At 39.2% G+C, this 22504-nt stretch overlaps 1 protein-coding gene across 3 annotated transcripts in view; it reads left to right on the forward strand.

Moving 5' to 3' along the window:
- CDKAL1 (CDK5 regulatory subunit associated protein 1 like 1) overlaps positions 1–22504 on the forward strand; it is a 764092-nt gene that overhangs the window by 694933 nt on the left and 46655 nt on the right. The gene's annotated exons all lie outside the window — the stretch shown is intronic.

Consider the following 22504-nt stretch of genomic DNA (forward strand, 5'->3'; position numbering starts at 1 on the left):
AAAGCCAACTCTTCATACAGGGATTGGACTGGACTATGGGTTGGAAAATAATACTGGTGAAGAACAAGCTTCTTGGATCAAGTAGACACGTGAGACTATGTCGGCATCTTCTGTCTGGAGGAAGATAAGAGGGCAGAGGGGGCCAGAAACTGGCCAAATCGACACGAGGAGAGAGAGTGGAGGGAAGGAGTGTGCTGTTTCATTAGGGTGAGAGCAATTAGGAGCATGTAGCAAGGTGTATATAAATTTTTGTATGAGACACTGACTTGATTTGTAAACTTTCACTTAAAGCACAATAAAAATTAATTTTAAAAAAATGCCATATAGCACCATGAGATTAAATTTGAAAAGAAAAAAATAGTATGAATGTGTTTTTACAAAAATATACAATACCAATATTATCTCAAAAGCAGGAAAAATGTAAACATATCAGTAAAAAAGGGGGGGGGATAATACCACAAGTGTGTAATAAAGCAACTACCAAAAAAAAAAATACTACTAATCAGGAAACAAAGGTCAAAAATTTCAGCTGGGTGCACGAAGGCTTGTTCCATGATCTTGGGAGGAGCCATCTACTCCTGAAGTCATTTGCTTCTGGCCACAGGGCATTTGAAATTTAGTTTAAGTTCTTCTGTAAGTAACAGTCCAGGCAGGGGCTTTAGCCTTCTTAAGTTGGGATAGGTGAATCCAAGTTTTAACTCCCTGTAATTTAGTGACACAAGGGTTAGTAAATAGGACCAAATATTGTCCTTTCCAGCAAGACTCCGGGGAATCTTTTAGTTGGTGCCTCTTCCAATATACATAGTCACCCCATTCAATAGTAGGTAATTTTTGTATTTCTAAATTTTGGCTGTCAAAAACTTCTTTGACTTGTGAAAGGTACTCTTTAGAGTACTGAATCAAAGACTGACAGTATTTCAATAATTCACGTTGAATTAAATCGGAATCAGAATGAACTGAAAAATAAGGGAGTCACAGGCTTCCAGTTATAATTTCATGTGGGGTTAATTTATGTGGCCCAAACAAGTTGGACCTCAAATTTAGGAGGACTAACAAAGGATTGGAAACTCTGGTGGCATAGTGGTTAAGCACTACGGCTGCTAACCCAAGGGTCAGCAGTTCAAATCCACCAGGCGCTCCTTGGAAACTCTATGGGACAGTTCTGCTCTGTCCTGTAGGGTCACTATGAGTCAGAATGGACTCGACGGCACTGGGAGTTCTGGGAACAAAGGACCTTAGTCCAGGATAACTTAAGGACTCAGAAAGCTTGGCTAACTGGGATATTATTATTCCATCAATTTTTTCTACTAACCCAGAAGATTGGAGGTGATAAGGGTAGTGAAGTCTTTGATAAATAGGAAAATTTTACATATTTAATTACGTGTCTGATAGGATGGGCCCCCTTGTCACTGTAAAGAATTGTTGGTGCACCCCACATGGGGATTATATTTTCAAGAATTTCTTAGCTACAAAGTTGCAGTGGCCAGCAGCTAGGAAAAGTTTCTATCCAATGTGAAAATCCACAGTTCATAACTAATACATATTTGTAACCATTTGAATATGGGAGCTGGATAAAATCTAATTGCCATTCAAACATAGGTCCTGAAGGCAATGGGCATTTTCCAAATGAAACTTTAAAAGGTTTGCCTGGGTTATAGTGGGAACAAACAAAGCAATGAGAGGCAGCATGATTGGCAGCTTCAAAAAAATTGTCCCCACCAATGCTTCTTCAGAATTTCAATCTTTGTATCTAGTCCTAAATGGGATCCTTCATAGAGAGCTTTGAACATAGGGGACATGAAATAATATACGTAAGGCAAGCTTCTGATCAAGCCCTATCCATAATTTGGTTATGGGGTCCTGAAAACAGTCTGCCGTCCATTTTTCAATTTCCTCAGTTTTAGCTAATTGTTTTTTTAGTATTAATTTTTCTAAAGTTACTTCATTAAGGTTATGATTATTAACAAATTGGGGTAATCTTTTTCTGTTTTCATTAGGACTAAGATAACTTTAGAGGTGGCTTGTTTGGCTGCCTTATCAGCAGAGTTCTTCCTTCTGATCTCTGCAGTCTGAGGGACTCCTTTAGGTTGATGACTCTGTATTTTTTATTACAGTACTCTGAGGGCAGTAATAAAGCACCCTAAAAGGTCTGCTACTAAAGCTCCACTTTTATGGCAGTTCCAGAGGACGTTAGAAATCCTGTTTCCATAATATTCTAAAATCATGTGTCCCTCTGAAGGCCTATATAGAGTCTGTGTAAACATTGTGGTCCTTCCTTTAGCAAGTTGCAGGCTTTGATTCCCGATCCTCTGGTGCAATTTGGAAAGAATCTGGTCTGAACATTTTCAAATACTTATATGGGGATTGGACTAACAAGGAGAAATTAGGAACGCAAGTTACAGGAATGCTAAGAAAAAAAGCTCAACAGAGATCAATTACAGTAAAATGTATAGCACCTGGAGGGACATTGGAGAGAAGTAAGTGAGGATTTGGGACTACTGGAAACCTAGGAATAACAATGTGGTTGATAGCCTGCAGATCCTCAATGAACCTCCACCCTTGTTTGGTTTCTTAAAAGGTAACACAGGTGTGTTACAGGGCTGGTGTAGGGGACAGCTAAACATTTAGAAGGGAAGTCCTGAATACAGGTTTCCCCTGCTATGCAAAAGTAGAGCATCCCTTTGAAACCTTTCATAAGCTGAAATGGTGTGAAGTGAAGAAGCAGTTACCATTAATTTATATGGGAAACATTTTTATGTGTTTCCAGACCTAAAAAAAATCTACCAAATCATACCAGATAACACTAACATATAGTAAAAGCAGGAATGCTGAGTGTAATTCCTGGGGCAGGAGCTTGGCAACAACATTCTCTCTGCTTGGGGTGTATGCTGCCTCTTCAATGGCTTGCTGCAAAAAAAAAAAAAAAAAAAAAACACTAAATGATATTTCTGCTTTTCATCTTTTTTTGTATTTACAAAAATCCTCTTTGGATTTCTTTCAGATAGCAAAAATAGGTACTAATGAAGACCTTTTGTAAAAATGAAGTTGCATCAAGTAAACTTTCAAAAAGTGGAGAACAGCTGTAATAGGGGATAATTCTCTTTAATTTCTCATTAAGGGGATATTGAGGGAGTCTTGATAAAGGCTTAGAGGTGTCTGCTTGAATTTTAATAGGCTCTGTTGATAATATTTGCCCCACATCTGTAGATGTGGTAGCCCATAAGGTTTCAGGAACTGATGAAAAAAGATCAGAGGGAAATGGGTTAAAATAGAGGGGGTTAAATTGTCTTTCTGCATGTCTACTGTTTGTAAGCAGCTTCTTCCCTTTGGATTAACCCTGATTCAGATCCCTCCTTAAGGGTTTTAGGGGGATCTGGCAAGCTGAATGATACTTCTCCTTTTTCTGAAAATTGTAAATGACAGGCCCGCTTACACAAAAAGTCTCAGCTCAACAAATTATCAGGAGTGCCAGGGCTAAGCAGAAAAGGATGTATATCTTCAATAAGGCCAAGGGAAGTAGGAACAGGTTTTGAATGAATTAACGTCTGTTTCCAATTTCTAACCCCCACAACTTTTGAAGTTTTAGTATCCAAGGCACAGGCTTTTGTAAACAAATGGGATTTACGGCAGAAAGTGTAATACCAGTGTCAATTAGAAATTTGTAAGGTTCTCCATTAATATATATGGTAGTTTCTCCTTGTGGGTTTAGTGCCACCATAGGAAAAGCCCTGTTGTGTCCCCAGAGCCCCTTCATTCTGTATCTCATTGAAGGGTCTCTGGCTTAAGCTGTTTCTTTTGATTGTTCTTTAACTTATAGCAATCCTTCTTCCAATGCCTGGGTTTCTTGCAAAAATTTCAAGTTCTGGGTTTAGTGCCTCCAAAGGGCTTGGATTTTTCTTGCTGGTTAGGAGATTGCTATTGTTGTAAGGCCATTAAATTATTTACCTTGGAGGTTTGTTTAGTCTCCAAGGTCTGAGAAAGTTTGTGAGCGAAATTGGCAAGCTTGGCAATAGGGGCTGCTTTCCAGTCTAGTCAATGCCTTTTTACTAGGGCTGCACATTCAGGTTTGAGGCCAGATACGAATACACATTGAAAGCTTCTGTAGCCCCAGGGGATGATGGATCAAACTCAGAATGTTCAGCAAACCTTTGAAATAATCTGTCCTGGTAATCATAAATATTTTTGTCTTTGTTTTGTATGCAAGACTGAATTTTTTTTTCCAGTCTATTATTGTGGGGAGAAGCCTTTGGAATGGCTTCTAGTAATCTTTTACTGATAGCCTAAGAATCTTCTAACAGTTGGCAGCTCTTCTATTTAAGTCTAGAGCTAAACTGTCTTTGGGATTTCTCCATTCAGCGTGTTCTTACCACAGTTGGGCCTCCCGTGTTCCAATTTTCATGTAGACTAGTTGATACAAATGAGGGAGTCCAGGCTGGTAAGCCTCAATAAGGATTCTAAATTTCTCAGAAATCTTGTAAGAATCCTCCCACACTTTGGGAAAATCGTTAGCAATTTCATGTAGTTCTTAGCTTATCCAGGTGATAAAAGCAATGTAGGGAGGATTCTCAATATCCACACTGGGATATATTTTTAAAAGGCATTTCAGGAAAAGGCTTTATGTTCCCAGCAGTTTCTTTAAAGAAAAAAGGAAGTTCAGACAAAGTGTTAAGGAATCTTCAGTAGAATCAGAGGAGAGAGAAGGCAGAGGTGGATACAAAGGAGAGGTGGCTGGCAAAGGAGCAAACGATCCTGGGACAACTTGGGTATTTGGCACAGAAATCTGGCATTGCGATTCCTTATTTTGTTTAGTTAATTAAGAAACATTATCCTGCAGAGAGGTGATTTTACTCTCTTCAAGTCTTCTAGAAGCTTTACAATACTAATTAGAATAGGCATCCATTGTTTCTGCTTAGTTCAGAAGCCTTTTTTTTCTTTTTTTTTCTAATTTAGAGCACAGAAAAAGAATCCCAAAGTGGCCACATATTACCCAGGCTATCCTTAGTGAGATTACTCAAGCAGCTAGGTACAAGCAGGTTGCAGAGCCATGCTTGTCCATATATCAGGCGGGCATCCCAGAAGGGAATTCCACATTGCCTCTGGATATGGCGTTTCCCATTTTCAAAGATAGTTCAAGCTTGTTCACAATTTAGCACTTACAGACTCAACAAAATCTTATGGAGCCTGAGATTCTACAGACACAAACTTGAAAACTTCTGGGACAGTAAATTGCCTGGAACCTCACCCTACTACCACTAAACCAAAACCAAACCCATTGCCGTCAAGTCAATTCCAACTCATAGCAACCCTACAGGACAGAGTAGAACTGCCTCATAGGGTTTCCAAGGAGTGCTGGTGGATTTGAACCACCGATATTTTGGTTAGCACCCATAGCTCTTAACCACACACCACCAGGGTTTCCCCTACTACCACTAGTGGAGGCAAAATTTGGTAAAAATTTTTGCAAGACCAGAGTGAACACAGACAAGACAAAACAAAACCAGAATCTTTCAGTAAGTTTCAAAGAGCTTAGCACAAGAAAGTGGAGATCAGAATTCAAGAGGGCTTATCTTAGTGATCCCCAAGAGTCTGTGGAGATGGATAAGCTCAATGGGTCACGTTGACACCAGAACTCCAGGTCCTCATCTCTCAGAGTTGCTGAAGACAAGATGTCTTCGAATTCCACAATTCTGACACCAAGAAATATCAAACAGCAAACTGGAGTTTCTGTAAAAATTAAAGCGAAGAGTTTTATTGAAGAAATACAGCCATCCAGATAGATAGCACTTCATGAGAATTCACAAAAGTACTCCAACAAGAGGAATTTTTCATAGAGCTTGAGTACAGAAAATTTAGGAATTTACAAGGAAAAAATTCTGATTGATCGATATTTATAAAATCATGCTTTAACAGAATCAGACAATTATGAGCTCTCTTAAGCATTGCTTTGTTAGTCATAAATGAGTCAGTTACCATCTTGTTAATCTATGGATATTTGGGGGGCCAGCCTGAGTAAATACCCTTCCTGGGAGCATGCTGTGAGATGAAGGGAGGGGAGGGGAGCCCACAGGCTATCTGAGGTATTCTGGCTAGCTGACTTTTGAGAGTCAGCTCAGAATGAGCAGTAAACAACAAAAATGGAGTTGGGCCTACATCTTTGGGAGAAGCCTTCCCCTATGCCAAGCACCTAGATTTGGGGGGCTCCTTCATGGTAGCTGGAAACCCGGGTGCCATAGTGGTTAAAAGCTACAGCCGCTAACCAAAAGATTGGCGATTTGAATCCACCAGGCACTCCTTGAAAACCGTATAGGGCAGTTTTACTCTGTCCTATAGGGTTTTTTTGTTTGTTTGTTTTTTTTAATAGGGTTGCTATGAGTCGAAATGGACTTGACAGCAATGGATTTTTTTGGTTTTTCATATTAGGGGCAAGTAGTTTTCAGGGAGCTGTGTTTTCTAGGTAATGCCAAGTGTGGAGTGTATTTTAATAATTAACATTAAGTTCATAGCAGTTTTAGTCCCCTCACTTGGTAGCAACCTAAGGAATTTTGAAATAATAATTTATTCAAAATAATATATCCTTGTATTTTTTAAAAATCAGAAATAATTTTTTGTGATTGAATATTTTAAGCTATTAACCATCAAGCTCATAGAGCAGTATTTTTTATTTGCTGTACAGGTCTCTGTCCATGTTCACTCCAAGTAATCTAATATTGTCATTTTGAAATTTAGAACATTAAAAAGAAAAATCACCAAGCTTCTCCATTATAAGGAGTTCCCTGGGTGGTGCAAAATGGTTAACACCCCCAGCTGCTAACTGAAAGGTTAGAGATTCAAGTCCACCCAGAGGCACCTACCCAGCACGACTGTTACTTGAAATCGGTGATACCACTTGCTAGTCTTTGTGATAGCAAAGAATACATCAACTGGAATATACCAGTAGCCTTGGCGGTGTTTTAGAAGGAAGCAGAAGTTAGCTGTCTGGTCCTGGTTTTAATTATCTCATCTTTCACTGATTTCTAGAAAGCCTCAGAGGAGACTGCCTAAGCCAGTCAGAAATGAGGGTTAAGGAAACTGGATTAACATTTTGAATTTTGAAACTTTTACCCTGGTACCTTTTTGCCTAGGTGCAAATGGTCTTTGAGGCTACTCATTTGCTTTATTACATTTTATTTATCTTGTATATCCCTTAAAAAAGGAGCTTTGACATCTTTTGAGGAACTTTTTGTGGTTTTGGCCTTTGATTGTGATCTGGTAAGCAAGAAACTGTTCGATATTTCTGATTTTTGTTTTCCCCAGATCTCCTCATCTCTGAATAGCGAAAGCCAATGAGTTTTCGTCTTGCTAAAGTCAATTTAGAGATCTAATCGCAGATCTTATATGTTGATTTCTAAGACAGTTTTCTTAGTCTGCATTTTGACATTAGCAGTTCTGTGTTTGGTATATTGTAGCTGAATACAAGCCAGAGAAATCTGGGAGTGTATTTTGAGAAAATATTTTAGTTATTTTCTGCTTTTCTCAATTAATAAATAGTAATAATGAAATTCCTGTCTTATTTCCCATCTTTTTCTAAGATTATCTGTTTTTAGTGGTTATTGCAGTACCTCTTTTTTCTTTCTTAAGGAGTTGGTTTTGTGCTTTCTTCCCAACACATCAAAGGGTAACAAAGAGAAGATGCAGAATTCATGCTGCAAAAAACACTGGGCTAGGAAACTTGGCACCTGCAAGCTGTATCTGACTTGCACAGTAGCCTTGAGCATGTATTTAAATTCTCTGTGCTTCTTCATTTGAGTTGGAAACAACAAAAATACATGTGAAAATTAAATTAATTATTATAGCTACTATTTGTTATGGAGGTGGTAACAGAAAAATACTCATCTTCTGGAACTCTCAAAATAAATGACAGAATTATATCTTTTGAGAAAAACCCCACTGACAGCTTGATTCCAATTTAGTGAGTTTTCAAAATGTACCAATGCATAGCAATATAACAGTAAAAAACATCATTATCAAAAGAGCTGGTTCATCATTCATGTTCCTGGGTGGTACAAATGGTTGATGAGCTCAGATGCTAACTAAAAGGTAGGAGGCTGGAGTTTACCCAGAGGTGCCTTGGAAGAAATACCTGGCAATCTACTTCTGCAAACCAGCTATTGAAAACTCTGTGGAGCACAGTTCTACTCTGACACACACGGAGTCGCCATGAGTTGTAATCGACTCGGGGTAACTAGTACTGGTTCATTATTTATTCATTCAACAAAAATTTATTGAGAACCTGTTCTAGGCTGGCATTGTTCTAGGCACCAGGAATACCACAGCAAGTAGAAGAAATAAAATTCCTCACTGTCATAAAGCTTAGAATCTTGTAAAATTTTCATCTACGTTATACATTTCCCTTAAAATTTTTTAAGGTAATCAGTTTACTTAAGTTAAATAGGATATTTTGCCCTTCAGTGGTACCATACATGTATACTATTCTTCAACTTCATACTGTCCTATATACTGTTTAGTCACAGAGAATTGTTTATTATGATGATTCTGGTATGTTAATGAAGAGGTACTCATTTGCAAATAACTTTAATCTGTAATTAAAACTTGGCAGCTCTCTTAAAAATAAAGACAGTTAAAATGCATAGTCACTGGCCTGCTGTATTGAATATGCAATTGCAAAACATTAAGAAAGGCACATCCTATTTATCACTTTTAATGAATCTTTCACCCTGGTCCCACTGTCAGCTGTTAAGATGGTATTCCTGTCATCCCATCCATATGCTTCCAGAAGCATTAACTGTTCTTGAGTCTGTGCACGCCTTAGTAGTATAAAATCAAAATCTCTGGGTTTTGATCACATATAAGCACAGTAAAAAAAAAAAGAAAGAAATCGTTATCATTACCATATCCTCATTAAGATGATGGGCCCCTGACCATATCCTCACGTTTGCTTAGCAACCTGAAATTCATGTATGCAAAGGGAATTTTTCTTATCCTTTTGAAAAAGAATGATAAATATTTATACAGCCTTAACTCTTTCAGGCAGGCATGGGATCACGTTTTAGAAGTGACAAGAAGCTGCTCGGATTTATTTGCAGGATAATTCATCTTCTTTCCAGTAGCTACTAGAAAAATGAATTGCAGATTTATCAATACTGGAAGAAATTTCCCCTTTCTCCCCATTAAGTATGCTTTACCTTACTTTTCTGAAATCCTTTTGAGTCATGGCTTCGAAACGGGAGGAAACGAGTATCTCTGTTCTCAGTAAGATTCCCTCCTCAGGATGGACGGCAGCATGTCCATCAGGGATGCTGACCTGTGTTCTTTAAGCCCCGTATCTGATTCCTTGTACAACCTTCTACTCTGTTTGCATGCTTAGCAGCAGTCTAGACTCTAAATAATTGTTCATATATCCATGCCATGTGGCTTTTTAAAAGTTATTCCTGTTATAAAGCAGCAACTGGACAGATCCCCAAGACAGTATTCTACTTAAAATTTTCTCCTGACTACTTGAATAAAGATATCCAGTAGGAATGTTGAAACCATGAAGGAGTTTCAGCTCACAGAGCTGTCTTCGTATATTAAATGGAAGATGAGTTAAAAAAAAAAAATGGGGAATGTAGTTAAGTATATGTCCTCTTGGTCACTATGAGGATCCCTGGTGGTGCAGTGGTTAAGCTGCTAACCAAAAGGTCAGCAGTTCAAATCTACCAGCTGCTCCTTGGAAAACCTGTGGGGCAGTTCTACTCTGTCCTATAGGGTCACCATGAGTCAGAATCAACTCGACAGCAATAAGTTTGGAGGTAATACTCAGAAGAAAGGCCTGGGTGTGTATTTCCAAAAAAATCAGTCATTGAAAACCCTATGGAGTACAGTTCTACTCTGGCACACATGAGGTCGCCATGAGTCGAATTGATTCGACAGCAACTGGTTTGGTTTTTGTTTCTTTGCTGGAGGTAGTAGGAGTTCTCTTGCCTCTATTGCCAATAATAATCAAACTTTTCCAGCGCCCAGTGTTAGAGCCCCTCTTTACTATTACGTATGCCGTTGGCTCCCAAAAGCCAGGTTATTAATCTGCATACAACTCAAGCCTCAAGTCACATAATTATTTGTTTTCTTTTAGACAGGTAAACTGAATCCCCAAAATGTTACTCCTATTCACTCTTTCATTCGTTCATCCCTGCCCTTGGCAAATATTGTAGGTCCCAGGCTGTGCGTCAGCACTGAAAGTGAAAGGAAGGAAGGACAGTGATGATGAGACCAATGCCAACCAGTCAGCCAGTGGCCAGCCCCGGGCATCTCCATGGGACCACTGCTGCCGCCACCCCCAGCAGAGCCTCCCTTTCCACTATGAGCTCCTGGTGGGCACTGCAGAACATTGTCAGGGCTGATCCTACGTCCTTGATGGCACTCTTAATGTAGAAACCCAGAATATGTTACCTTTTAGGCTACTGATCTTCTGCCCACCCTACCCCACCTTTTTTCTCAGCTGAGAAAACTGAGGCTGAAAAGTAAAATGATTTGCTTAGAGTTGAACAACTAGTTGTGACAGAGGTAGGGCTAGAGGCTTCCAGATTCTCTAATTGTTATTGTTAGCAGCCCTGAAGGATATCTTTATCCTTGTCCCTTTCTCGAGTTCCCCGACCTTTTTCTCTGAGGCTGGGACTTCCTCACTCTGATAGCAGAGGCTTTCTTCTTGTTAGCTGCCCTCAAGTCAGCTCCCAACTTATGGTGACCCCACGCACAGCAACGAACGCTGCGCCAGTGTAGATCTGACCATAGGGTTTTCATTGGCTGATTTTTTAAAGGAGGTTGCCAGACCTTTCTTCCTGGTCCTTCTTAAAGCCTGGCCAAACCAAAAACCAAACCCAGTCCCATTGAGTCGATTCCGAAAGTCTGGCAACTCCGCTGAAACCTGTTCAGCATCCCAGCAACACACAGTCCTCCACTGACAGACTGGTGGTAGCTACACGTGGGGTGCGTTGGCTGGGAATTGAACTCAGGTTTCTAGTACAGAAGGGGAGAATTCTACCACTGAACCACAATTCCACATGATTTCCTAATTAGTTCTCTTCAAACTCTTGATCCTCTTGGCCGTGGTTCTGTTTTCAAAGGCGAGGAGATTGTACTAATGTACCCAGAAACCTTTGGTCAGGTAAAGGCCGTAGACTGGACTGTGGATGTGATAAGAAATCTAATCACTGGCTGGTGATTAAAATACGAAATGATTGTGAAGGAGCTTTAAAATATAAAACAGTACAGTAATCATAATTGTGCATTAAATTTTCATACTACTTTTAGACGAAACTTTAGAGTAAAAACAGGCAAGAAGTTAAAACCAAGCCATGTTACAGTGTGATCTGTTAAACAGGAGAAATTCAGTTGCAGAGAGGGTAGAATAAGGCACTCTACCTGGGGAACGGGAGGGAGAAGCCGGCTTTTTAATGCTGAGTAGTTTACCACATAGAGAAGGTCCTTTTAGGATTTAAGTGATATCCCAAGTTTCATTTTAACTATACCGGCCACGTGCGGAGTATGTACAGCATTGAAATGTCTCACCCCAGGTCTCCAGTCCATAAGTTTAATGATTTGAATATCCTCAAGGCCTCTCAGTTCCTGCAAGGCAGTAACTTTGCAGCAGTTTGAAAATCCAGACATACAAAATAGGTTCAGTAGGTTTCCCTGCTAATACTGTGAATTGGCTAGGTTTCCGCTATTTAGTCTCGGAAAGGATTGCAGCGGTTCCTGTCTACATCTGTGCTCAACAGCTTTTTCCTAGAGCAGTTCGCAGACATGGCAGAGTTCAGGTTTAAGCAGACTCTGTCATATTGTGTTTGGCAGGAGAGGCCATTAAAAAAAGAAATCAAAGCAGCCGTTATAGCTAGATTCCCTTATGAAAGGTGTTACTGATCAAAAAATATAGCTCAGAATTGGAGGTTGTTTGGATTAAATAACTGCGCCCCTTTCTCTCCCCTCATCACTCAGTTCTCTCCCAAAAATAGATTAATATGAAGAAGTACTGATACTCCACAAAGGATTACTGGGAGTTTTCATCTTCCTCAGTAATCACCCTTGAAGAATTTTTTTTGTCTTGGTTGAAAAAAAACCTTATTCTTGGTTTAAATGTATAAACAACTACCCACAAGCGCACCTGCAACCTCAGCTTACTTGTGTTGAATTTCTTGTATTTCCTCAGTTTTCTATCCTCGAGGAAACAGGGAGAGAAGTTTGGACTAAACCAGATTACCCCCATTTAAATTGCATGATGTGTGTACGTACGTGTGTGTGGTTATAGGCGTGCACATAGCTGGTTGCACCAAAATTTGGTAGAATTTCGGTTTAGCTTCATTAAGTCTGAAAAGAGTGAAGTAATATTAAAGGAGAAAAACAAACTAGGTGAAAAAAAACATTAAATAGGTCAGTTTTCTTTAAATAAAAACATTATGGGGGGAAGGACTAGTATTCGCTTTTTTAGGTCATCATTGACACTACTCAATGCTATATTCCTATAAACCGCCTGGCAGGACTTGTATGTGCTTGAAGATGCTACATTTACCCAGCAGGAGAGGAAATCGGAACAAAGCATTCAGATGCAGGTGCACTATAGGGTAAATGGGCCCTTTCCCCTCAGCCTGAATGCCTGGCCCATCAAGCAGAGGCTCTGGAGCTGAGCACTCAGGGTTTCCTGGACCTAAGCCAAGAAGTATGGGGGCGGGGCGGGGGGAGGGTGGGGAGAGAATGATTGTTATTCAGTCTTCTTTAATGAGCTGTATTGCCCACTGCTGAAAGATTGTGGCAGTGTCTTTTGTTATGCTAATTAGACACCATTAGAGCTTGGCTGTCTTTGATTTCTGCTTAATCCTTTCGGCCTCCTCAGCCTCAATCCTGGCTGCCAAATGGTTGAAAGATGGTAGGGTGTTCTGCATGTGTTATTTATTGCTCACATCTCTGCTGAGTTTTTCGGTAACAGGGTAGGGAACAAAAGATATATCTTACCAAAGGCAGTACATATTTTGGACATTCGTTTTGGGCTTTTTCTTTTTTTAATGACTTTGATCGATTTCTGCCTCCTAAACTTCAGCGCCATTGCTGTTTGTATGGTTCCTTTTGCAACCACACAAAGTGGGAAGTGGGAAATGACAGATTGGAAAATTTAGATGGCCTCTCCTTGGTTGCCTGGATTTCCCTAATAACAATGAGTAAGTCGATCTTGCCTTAAGCTTTTGGGGAGGCTGTGGTCAACCAGAAAAGTGGAAGCAGGGATAATTTAATTTAAAGGTCAAAAAGAGAAATTTAGCAATTTGAAATTCCTGCCTTTAAAACTTACATGTATACATTCTTTCCTAAAATTAAAGCATTGCATTTGTTTGATCACCACAATTAAGAGTGTGATTAGTTAAAAAAAAAAAAAAGTTTGAAAAGTGACCAATATAATCGTTTCTAAAATAGAGAAGTGGGGCATTTCTATTAAACCCTTAAAAACAACATGTTTTTGAGCTGCCCTATCCAATAGAAACAGAAAATGAACCACAGGTATTATTTTAAATTTTCTAGTAGCCACATTAAAAGAGTAAAAAGAAAAAGGTGAAATTAATTTTAATATTTTATATAAGCCAGTGTATCAAAAGTATTATCATTTCAACATGTAATCAATATAAAATTAATGAAGTATTTTACATTCTCTTATTCATACTAGGTTTTCAAAACCTGGTGTGTATTTTACATTGGTGTGTGTTTTACACCACAGCTCAATTCTAATTTACCACATTTCAAGTGGCTAGGGCCACTGTACTGGACAGTGCAGTTTTAGATTAATTCAGTAATTTACCACTTGCCTAAAAAAGGTTGATCAGGAGAAAATCCATTTTTAATATTATGGGTTAAACATTACAAACTGTATGATTGATCTTGACCAAGGAACTTAATCTCTTAGAGGCCTTGGTTTTCTCATCTATGAAATGAAGAGTTTAGACTACATGATCTTATTAATTCCTCCCCTTCCACCCACCCCACCTGTAAATTCATGATTCAGAAAAAAAAAAAAAAAAAAAACATTTAGAGGCCAAATAAGCTAGAATTTATCCATCTTCTCAGATGTGATTTAATACTTGAAAAGAAGTCTTACTATACCACAAAGAAAATTGGAAGGTGCCCTGCATTACCACACCCACCCCTTTTTTTCCTCCAAATATCTGAATCTTTCTTTGAATTGTGTAGTTTTTGCTGTATTGTAGGAGACTGAGGTACCTGGCTCTCACTGCTCAGTGCTTTTGGAATGAGGGCTTTGAGTAAAGAAGGTGTGAGGGGAGTAGCAAGTAATAACTGCAGGTTACTAGATTACATAAACACTAACACCTTGCCTTCCCTCCAGCTCAGCATATTTCTAATTGGAAATGTAGTCAGCACTCAGGTATAGATCCCTGATACTGGAAAGTGATCAAGGCAGCATTTGTCATGTAACTATTTGTTGTAGAGAATTATTTAACCAGATCAATAAAGCATCGTTGGTGAAAATAACTTCGTTATTCAGAATGGGATTTTGCCTCCAGCAGGGAAAGACTGCCTTGAGTTGTCTTTATCTTACTGGAGGGGACACATTAGAAGAAAACCGGCTAGCAACAGAAGAGAAAAGCACAAGGGAGCTGTTGTTAGAAGAAATTTCATAGTCTGATTTGATTCAACAGAACCACCATAGGTCTGGTCTTAGTATCTTGCATCATTGCTTTGGGATAAAGTACTTTTGAAAAGCCAAATTGTTTTGTAGTGTTTCTTAGTGTTTATTTCTGAAATGTGAGGAAGGAACAATAGAGCTGCTAAGATACTCATATGTGGGCAGTGGTGGCTCAGTGGTAGAGTTCTTGCCTCCATGAGGAAGACCAAGGTTCCATGACCAACCATCGTACCTCATATGTAGCTACCATCCAGCTATCAGAGGAGCCTCCCACATTGCTATGATACCGAGCAGGTTTTGACAGAGCTTCCAGACTAACGTGTAGGAAGAAAGGCTTGACGATCTATTTCAAAAATCAATCAGTGAAAACCCAGGAATCACAATACACCCACTCTTCACTTATTGACATGGTTAGGTTCCAAAGACCAAATCGTTAACAGAAAATGGACATTATGTGAAAATGGAGGATAACTACATCATCATATAACTGCCAGATTACATCATTACCTAACTACCAAATTACTGAGAATCATGGCTCAGCCAAGTTGACACATAACCTTAACCATCACAGCCAGCATTACTCTTGCCTCACACCTTGGCTTCTGTTACTGCCAGACATACATCAGGAATGTGTAAAATATTTCTGATAGTAGATTTTTTTCACTGTTGTCATAGATGCAGAATGTCGAATAATGAGATAGTCGGTAAGTGAGGAGTAGGTGAGTCTAATCCGCAACTGTTCGTGGCGATGGCACACGACCAGACAGTGTTTCCTGTGTTGTGCTTGGGGTCACCGTGAGTTAGGGGCCAATTGCACAGCAGCTACCAACAACAACAACAAAGATACTCATGGCAATTAATAGATAAAAAAATATATATTAAATATAGGCACTGATAGTCTAGTTCAAAGGAACATTCTTTCCCTATTGGATACATTTAATACTATTAATAAGTGCAGCTGAAGACTGTTAGTTTTTCACACAGAGGATAATGTTTTGTTTTTAATCTAATAGAATGTGTTTTCCGTCATTTTTAAGAGTCAGGTGCAAGTCCAGCCCCTTTGAGAAAAGATGTCTGACACCTTCTCTCAAGTATCCTTAAGTAGACCGTAAACTGATAGCTAACATTTTTAATACGATGGACTTAGAGGCTCATTACTTGTTTTCGATGCTCTCACCATTTTTGACACACATCCCTGTGTCATGGCCCTGTTTCACTGCAGAATGGCATTGTGGAGTAAGGATGGTATTAAATTGTAATGCTACTGCTATTGTTACTGTTAACTGTTTTTAGCATAAGTGTGCCTCGTTCTTTAATTCCAGCTTCTGTAGGGCTAGAAAAGCAGAAGTGTGCATAAACAGTCAGGCAAATTACCGCGTACCCTGGAGACCCAGCATCACATGCTCTGCCTGTTGTGCATGATGAATCAAAATGGAAAGGTTATCATTTTCATTAGCTAGGAAAGAACAAGACCATACTTTTCTCCAAGTGTAATTACAGCGGTTCACTGGCGACATTACAGTGCAGTAATTAGTCTAAAGGTGTATGTGAGGGCAGGCTTTTGCACAGACACTAGAAATATTATTTCAGAGTTTAAGGTCACAGCCTTGTGTTTAACATGTTCCAGGCAGCTTAGGAGAAAGGGGAAAAAAAAAAAAAACTGATTTGACTGGAGCTAAAGAAAGATGTTTGACATTTCCCAGAGTCATACATTCAGAAACCAGGCAGGTAGAAAAATTGTGTTTTATTATCTACAAAAAAAAGCTTAGCTGCAGAAGTAGCATGTCAGAATGTTTTGTAGAATAAACAGAGATAAAATTCAAGTTTATTAGGAACATGATATAAATAATTATGAGAACCTTTGATATGTGTATTTTAATCTTCATTCTTTTCCTAAAGCAGTTGTTAAGGTAGACAGAAAAATTGTTAAAAAACATCTCAAGGGAAGCAAAATAATTTCCCTACCATCTTATAACTGTTTTCAAGAAATAAATGTTTATCTTACACAGGTCCTCAAATGTGTATCTATCCTTTTGTGGATTTTTTTTATCCTCTGAGAAGTTATATTAAAATATTGAAATCTCTCTTACCTAACCCTTCAGAGTAGAAATTGAAATTATTTTCCAAAGCTACATCTCAGGTTTTCTGTTTGAGTAAGACAAGAATGAGGGGGAAAAAAATTAGTCAAGAGAAAAGTCAACTTTACATAAAGTTTGTATTTAAAGTCGTGTATAAATTTAAGAAAAACCATTTGCTTCTTCTAGTCCAAAGAGAACGTATACAAGTAACATTTCTTATTGGGTGAAAGGTCTTAGCCCAAATACCCTAATGCGTTTGTTTAATTTGGGTAATGCCTGCCTCTCTTCAAACAATTCTTTTTCATTTCTCTCTTTAAATCCTTATATAACCCCCCCCAAAGAGCCCTAAATCCTTATATAGCCACGCAGAATATCATTTGTTTTATGACAAAAACGGAGTATACTTGAATGAGCATTCGTTCAGCAACCAGATTCTGCTGGAAACCACTGCTTTTTTAATGCAAGTGTGTGTTTTATGTATGTTCTCTGGCCATGTGGTTAGAACTGATGTTTCTCACAACTTCAGGCACTTGGGAAATTTTAAGCATGGGGGGGACACGAATAACACAGCTAGCTGATTATGTAATGTGCTGAAAAGTCTACCGAAAAATTGAATCTGAAAAGGTTGCTTTTTGTTTGCCACAGCTGTTTCTCTGCTCAAGGAAAAGTCATAGACTGCAGAATTAGATCCATGATGTTGTAAGTTTTCTACAGCAAGCAATTAAACAAGAGGCTTCAAGGAGTAAGAATAGTTGAGGTTTCCTTTCCAGCTCTTTGCCATTGAGCGTATTACTACATCTTGCTGGGCCTTGGTTTCTTCCCTGGAAAATAAGAGGGTTTGCTAAGCCCTCTTCAAGTTCTTACCTGCTTTATCTGTCTAGGGGGAATACTGCTTTTATTTTCTTCCTCTGTGGTAAAAAGGTATAAGAGCTTTTCTCATAGCTTTTCAACAAGGCCTAGAAAATTGCACCGCACTCATTCTTTCATTGTTGTTGTTAGTTGCTGTCGAGTTGATTCCAACTCCTGGTGATCCCATGTGTGTCAGAGCAGAACTGTGCTCCGTAGGGTTTTCAAGGCTGCGACCTTTCAGAAGCAGATTGCCAGGCCTGTCTTCCGAGGTGCCTCTGGGTGGGTTTGAACTGTCAGCCTTTGGGTTAGTTGTTGAGTGCTTAACCACTCCTGCTACTCAGGGACTCCTTACACAGCTGAGGCTCTATTTCCTAACAGTTCTTACGAGGTCACCAGTAATGTAGCATCTTGTGAGAACTTTTTCTTCACTCTCACTCCCTTAAATCACCTAACCTGTGAAGTGGAGGAGAGATGGTTGTATAGTACTATTTTTATAGTTCAGTTTATATAAAGTGTCTTTTTAAAGTATGCCTAACCCAGAACCCAAACTTGTTGTCGTTGAACTGATTGCGACTCAGTGATCCTGTCGGGTTCCCAAGACTGTAAATCTTTACGGAGGCAGACTGAAAGTATGGTTAAAGTGGGCTAAATGAAGTTCTGCACCTCCTAGGAAAAATCACCTTCTCCACTGACACTTGATGAATAAATTACAAAGTATGCCTAGCATGTTGAAGCAGATACCAGGGCTGACAGACCTCTTCCGAAGTCCATAGAGCTGATTAAGTAAAGGAATAAGCTTTGAAAGTAAAAGTTATTGCTTGTTTCAGATAGTTAGAATCAAGTTACAGTCCTGACAAATGTCCTGAAGGTCACAACTTTGTAAATGGCAACTGAGTTTCCTTTAGAAATGCTATAGCAGGAAGTTGTGTTCCCAACCAAAGATTTTAAACTCTAGCATATTACAGAAATTATAGGAACACTTTATTTAACCAACTGTAAGTTGTATACCTACCTATAAAGCAAATCAGAATGAAAAGGGACATCTTTCTTAGAATTGTTAAAAAAAAAAATAGATCTTTGTTGGAAAATTTTGACAGGCTTCTTTAAGGAAACTTAAGGTCATTTGATAGCTTTTTGAGAGACTGTACATTTTTCTTTGGTGGATATTAAAAATCAATGTTTTTGTTTAAATATAGCAAGAAAACAGCTACAATTTGCAAATGCTCTAAGTATACATTTACTATAAGAAAAGAGACAGCCTCCATTTAGAGTATTTATTTCCTTCATCTGATTCCCATGAAAACCTATGGGAACACCAGTCCCCAACCTACATTATCTATTATGAATGATGACTTCGAATTTTGAAACCGAAGGTTGCTTAAGCATTATAATCCACCCCCTCTTCAGCCCAAGTCTCCTCACCCCACCTCCATCCCACTTCTGCCAGTACTCCCATTTTTCCCATGAGGAAAATGAAGCCTCGAAAACATAGTCAAATCTCATCTTTTGTATCCTCTTTCCCTGTACCTTCTCTTCCTAGTCAGATTTGCCCAAGAAATGTCTTGTTTTCCTCCTCTCTTAGTCATTCTTCCTATCACTCCACCACTGAAATGTCTATCTCAAAAAGATCGTCTAAGAGCTCTTAGCTGGCCAGGCTCTATCTGATACCTGCCTGGTACCACTCTGTTTCTGAACCCTTTTTCAGACTCCTTTCCCTTAAGTTCTTCTAGGGCCATGTTCTGTAGCTTCTAACCATTTCTTCTTCCTCCAAATCACTTTCCCCTCTGTTTCTGATATCAGTTATCCTGAAGCTACCTGCTAGACCATTCTTTGGATTTACAATTCCACTTGCAACTTAATCATCTCTACTGCTCAGCTATATTTACTACAAGTCACAGAAATTTTATGAAAACCATTTTGTTCAATTTCTTACATATTTTTAGTACTTTGTTTATTTCTGAAATTACACAAGCAGCCATTCTGTTACTTCTTCTCAAAAGAACTCTCTTACACCAGTGATCTACCCATGCATTCCTGTCAGTGGCTCTAGCGGTTAGGCAAGGTTCTATCAGTGGTGTAGAGGTAGCTGTAGAAGTCTGCTTCTCAGCAGAAAATTCAAATGTGAGATGAGTATAGATCTAGCAGAATATCAGATGAGACACAACATACTCTCCATCACCCTAGCTCTGATACAGGGCTTTGAACTGGTTCGAAACAGTTCAGTCACGGCCGATGAAACGAAACCAGAACAGACCCGAATTTTTACAATTTGTGTAGCCAGAATGATAACCAAATGGGAAAATGGGTCAAAGCTCTGGAATGGGAGACGCGGAAGAGGCGTAGTGAGCCCTTTCAGGACCTTGATTAGATTATTGGCAGGATTATGAAGAGCGACACACATTCAAAATGGCACAGTTGGCTGCCATCTTTGAGCAGGTCACTGCTGTTTCCAACTCTGCTCAAAATCTGACAAGCAAGAGATTTGGTTGCTATGCAGTGCGTAAGCTGCCTTTGTTTTCTATGAGGGAGATTAGGTTTTTAGCAGGGCTTCAACCCATAATTTGGGTTTCCCATTCCAGTTATCATTCTGGTTCACCCAAATTTAAAAAATTCAGGTCTGTTCCAGTTTCGCTTCCTTGGCCATGACTGAACCAGGAAGAACTGGTTCAAAGCCTTGTTCTGATAGCAGTGGCTTTCTTGTTGTTGTTGTTGTTGTTAGTTGTCCTCTGGTCAGTTCCCAACTCAAGGCTACCCCATGCACAACGGAACAAAACATGATCTGGTCCTGCGCCATCTTCTTTGAACTATTGTGGTCCATAAGGTTTTCATTGGCTCATTTTCAGAAGAGATCACCAGACCTTTTTTCTAGTCCATCTTAATCTAGAAGCTCCACTGAAACCTGTTCAGCATTGTAGCAAGACACAAACCTCCACTGACAGACGGTGGTGGCTGTACATGAGGCGCATTGGCCGGCAATCAACCCCGGTATCCTGCATGGAAGGCAGGCATTCTACCACTGCCCCCAGAGGCTTTCTTAAATTAGGATATGGCAAATCAGCATGACTACCCTAAATCTTGTTATACAAGGGTCTTTAACCACAGTGGGTTATCATGTGGGGTGGAGGATAAGGCAGTTGGGAAGTATAGGGGGAGGTAGCTCATTTAAAAAAAGAGCTTTGAAGCTTGTATGTGAACACTTAGCTCATAGGTTCTTTTATTGTCACCAATGCCAAGTTGCCTCTCCCGGAGTTCCACCTGTACTCTCCTCTTCATTAACCTCACTGTTGGTTTTAAGGTTATTATTTGAAATAGTTGATTCTCTTAAATACTGTATTTGATATTCACTTTAACCTGACATTTATTTTAAAAAAACATCGAGGAAAGCATTTATTATGTGTTTTCTGTGTGTGTGTGTATTTAGGGGATGGGATTGGATTATATCAGCTTTTGATCAAAGCCCTAGCCACCTTATGCTCATTTTTACTCAGTATCCTTGCAGTGATTAAGAGCTCGGCTGTTAACCAAAAGGTTGGCAGTTCAAATCCACCATTCACTCCTTGGAAACCCTTAGAGGCAGTTCTGCTCTGTCTTATAGGGTCACTATGAGTTGGAATCGACTCGACAGCAACGGATTTGGTTTTTTGTTTGTTTGTTTTGGTATCCTCTCGGAACTTTAAGGGCCTCACCAGTGAGACAAAGACTATGACTGAGAGAACAAATCTGGTGACAGTAAGTTACTGAGCTTAGCAGTTCTCCTGAGCCCCTGTGGCAAATAATAGTTACTCACCTACAAAGAGCTTGCTGATGGTTGACCAAAAGCCCTGCCATCTACTGTGTAAACAAGCAAATCTTTCTCACAGCAACTGTATGTGTATATATTGCTGTCGTTGTTGTCTACAGATGAAATTGAACAGCCCCAAAATGATGACTGCAACAGTTCACGTTAATTTGAACAAGAAGAAAAAAGCAGCCTAAATTTTTAGTTGTCCTACAATCACATATTGTCGTTAGGTTAATTTCCTGCAAACTTAACGTTAGATGAAGTGTAATTGCAGATTTCCTGAAGAACCATTGACAGACACTTATCCTAGGTTATAAGCAACTCACACTGTGAAATGTGTGCAAACATTCAGTGTTTTCTGCCAGAAGACTACACTTCAGTAGAACCCAATATTCACCAGTCTTTTTTTTTTTTTTTTAATGACAGAGCCATTGAAGCTCAAAGTAGAAGTTTGGAGAACTTTCCTTTTTGCTACTTGATTTTTAAGAGATTAATATTCCAGGAACCTTCACTGGTTTTCTACGAGTGAAATCAGTCTTTGATAAGAATCATCTCAAGAGACCTTAAAACCTTTGGCGAAGGGGGCTACATTTTGAATGAGATAGTAAACTAGATGGTAAATGGTGGTGTTATTTAGCTATTGGCATCGGATGATTGAGAGGGGGGTTTCTTGCTGGACTTTTTTTCCTTTTCATTGTTAGGTGGTCTGTTTAGTGCAGCTGTGTTTATTCTTCCTAAATGGTAACTGCCTGAACATGGTGACAAGTCCCTACAGATGAGAATAGGAATTTCTCTTTAAAAAAATCATCTTGCCAATGTGCTTTAATGGGGGGCGGGGGGGGATTATCAAATAGCAAAGCCAGAAATCGTTCTGGGCACAGTCATTCAATACAGCTGGTTTGCTTATATCAGGCATTTTGACAACTTTGTTTAAAAAAAAAAGTAATTGATATTTTAAATGCTGCATTTCACAGTGGAATCAGTTTGGAAATGGCAGAGTTTTCTGGAATAGCCACATTTCTGTAGCCAACACTTTGGCTGATTTCACATCTTTGTTATTAAAAATGCATGCTTAGATGGTAACTGTCGTTTGATCCTGTAGAGAATTAACAGCCCTATATTTTTGCTGTCTTTCTCTTT

Source organism: Loxodonta africana, chromosome 1 (genome assembly GCF_030014295.1).
Source record: "Loxodonta africana isolate mLoxAfr1 chromosome 1, mLoxAfr1.hap2, whole genome shotgun sequence".
Classification (NCBI taxonomy): Eukaryota; Metazoa; Chordata; class Mammalia; order Proboscidea; family Elephantidae; genus Loxodonta; species Loxodonta africana.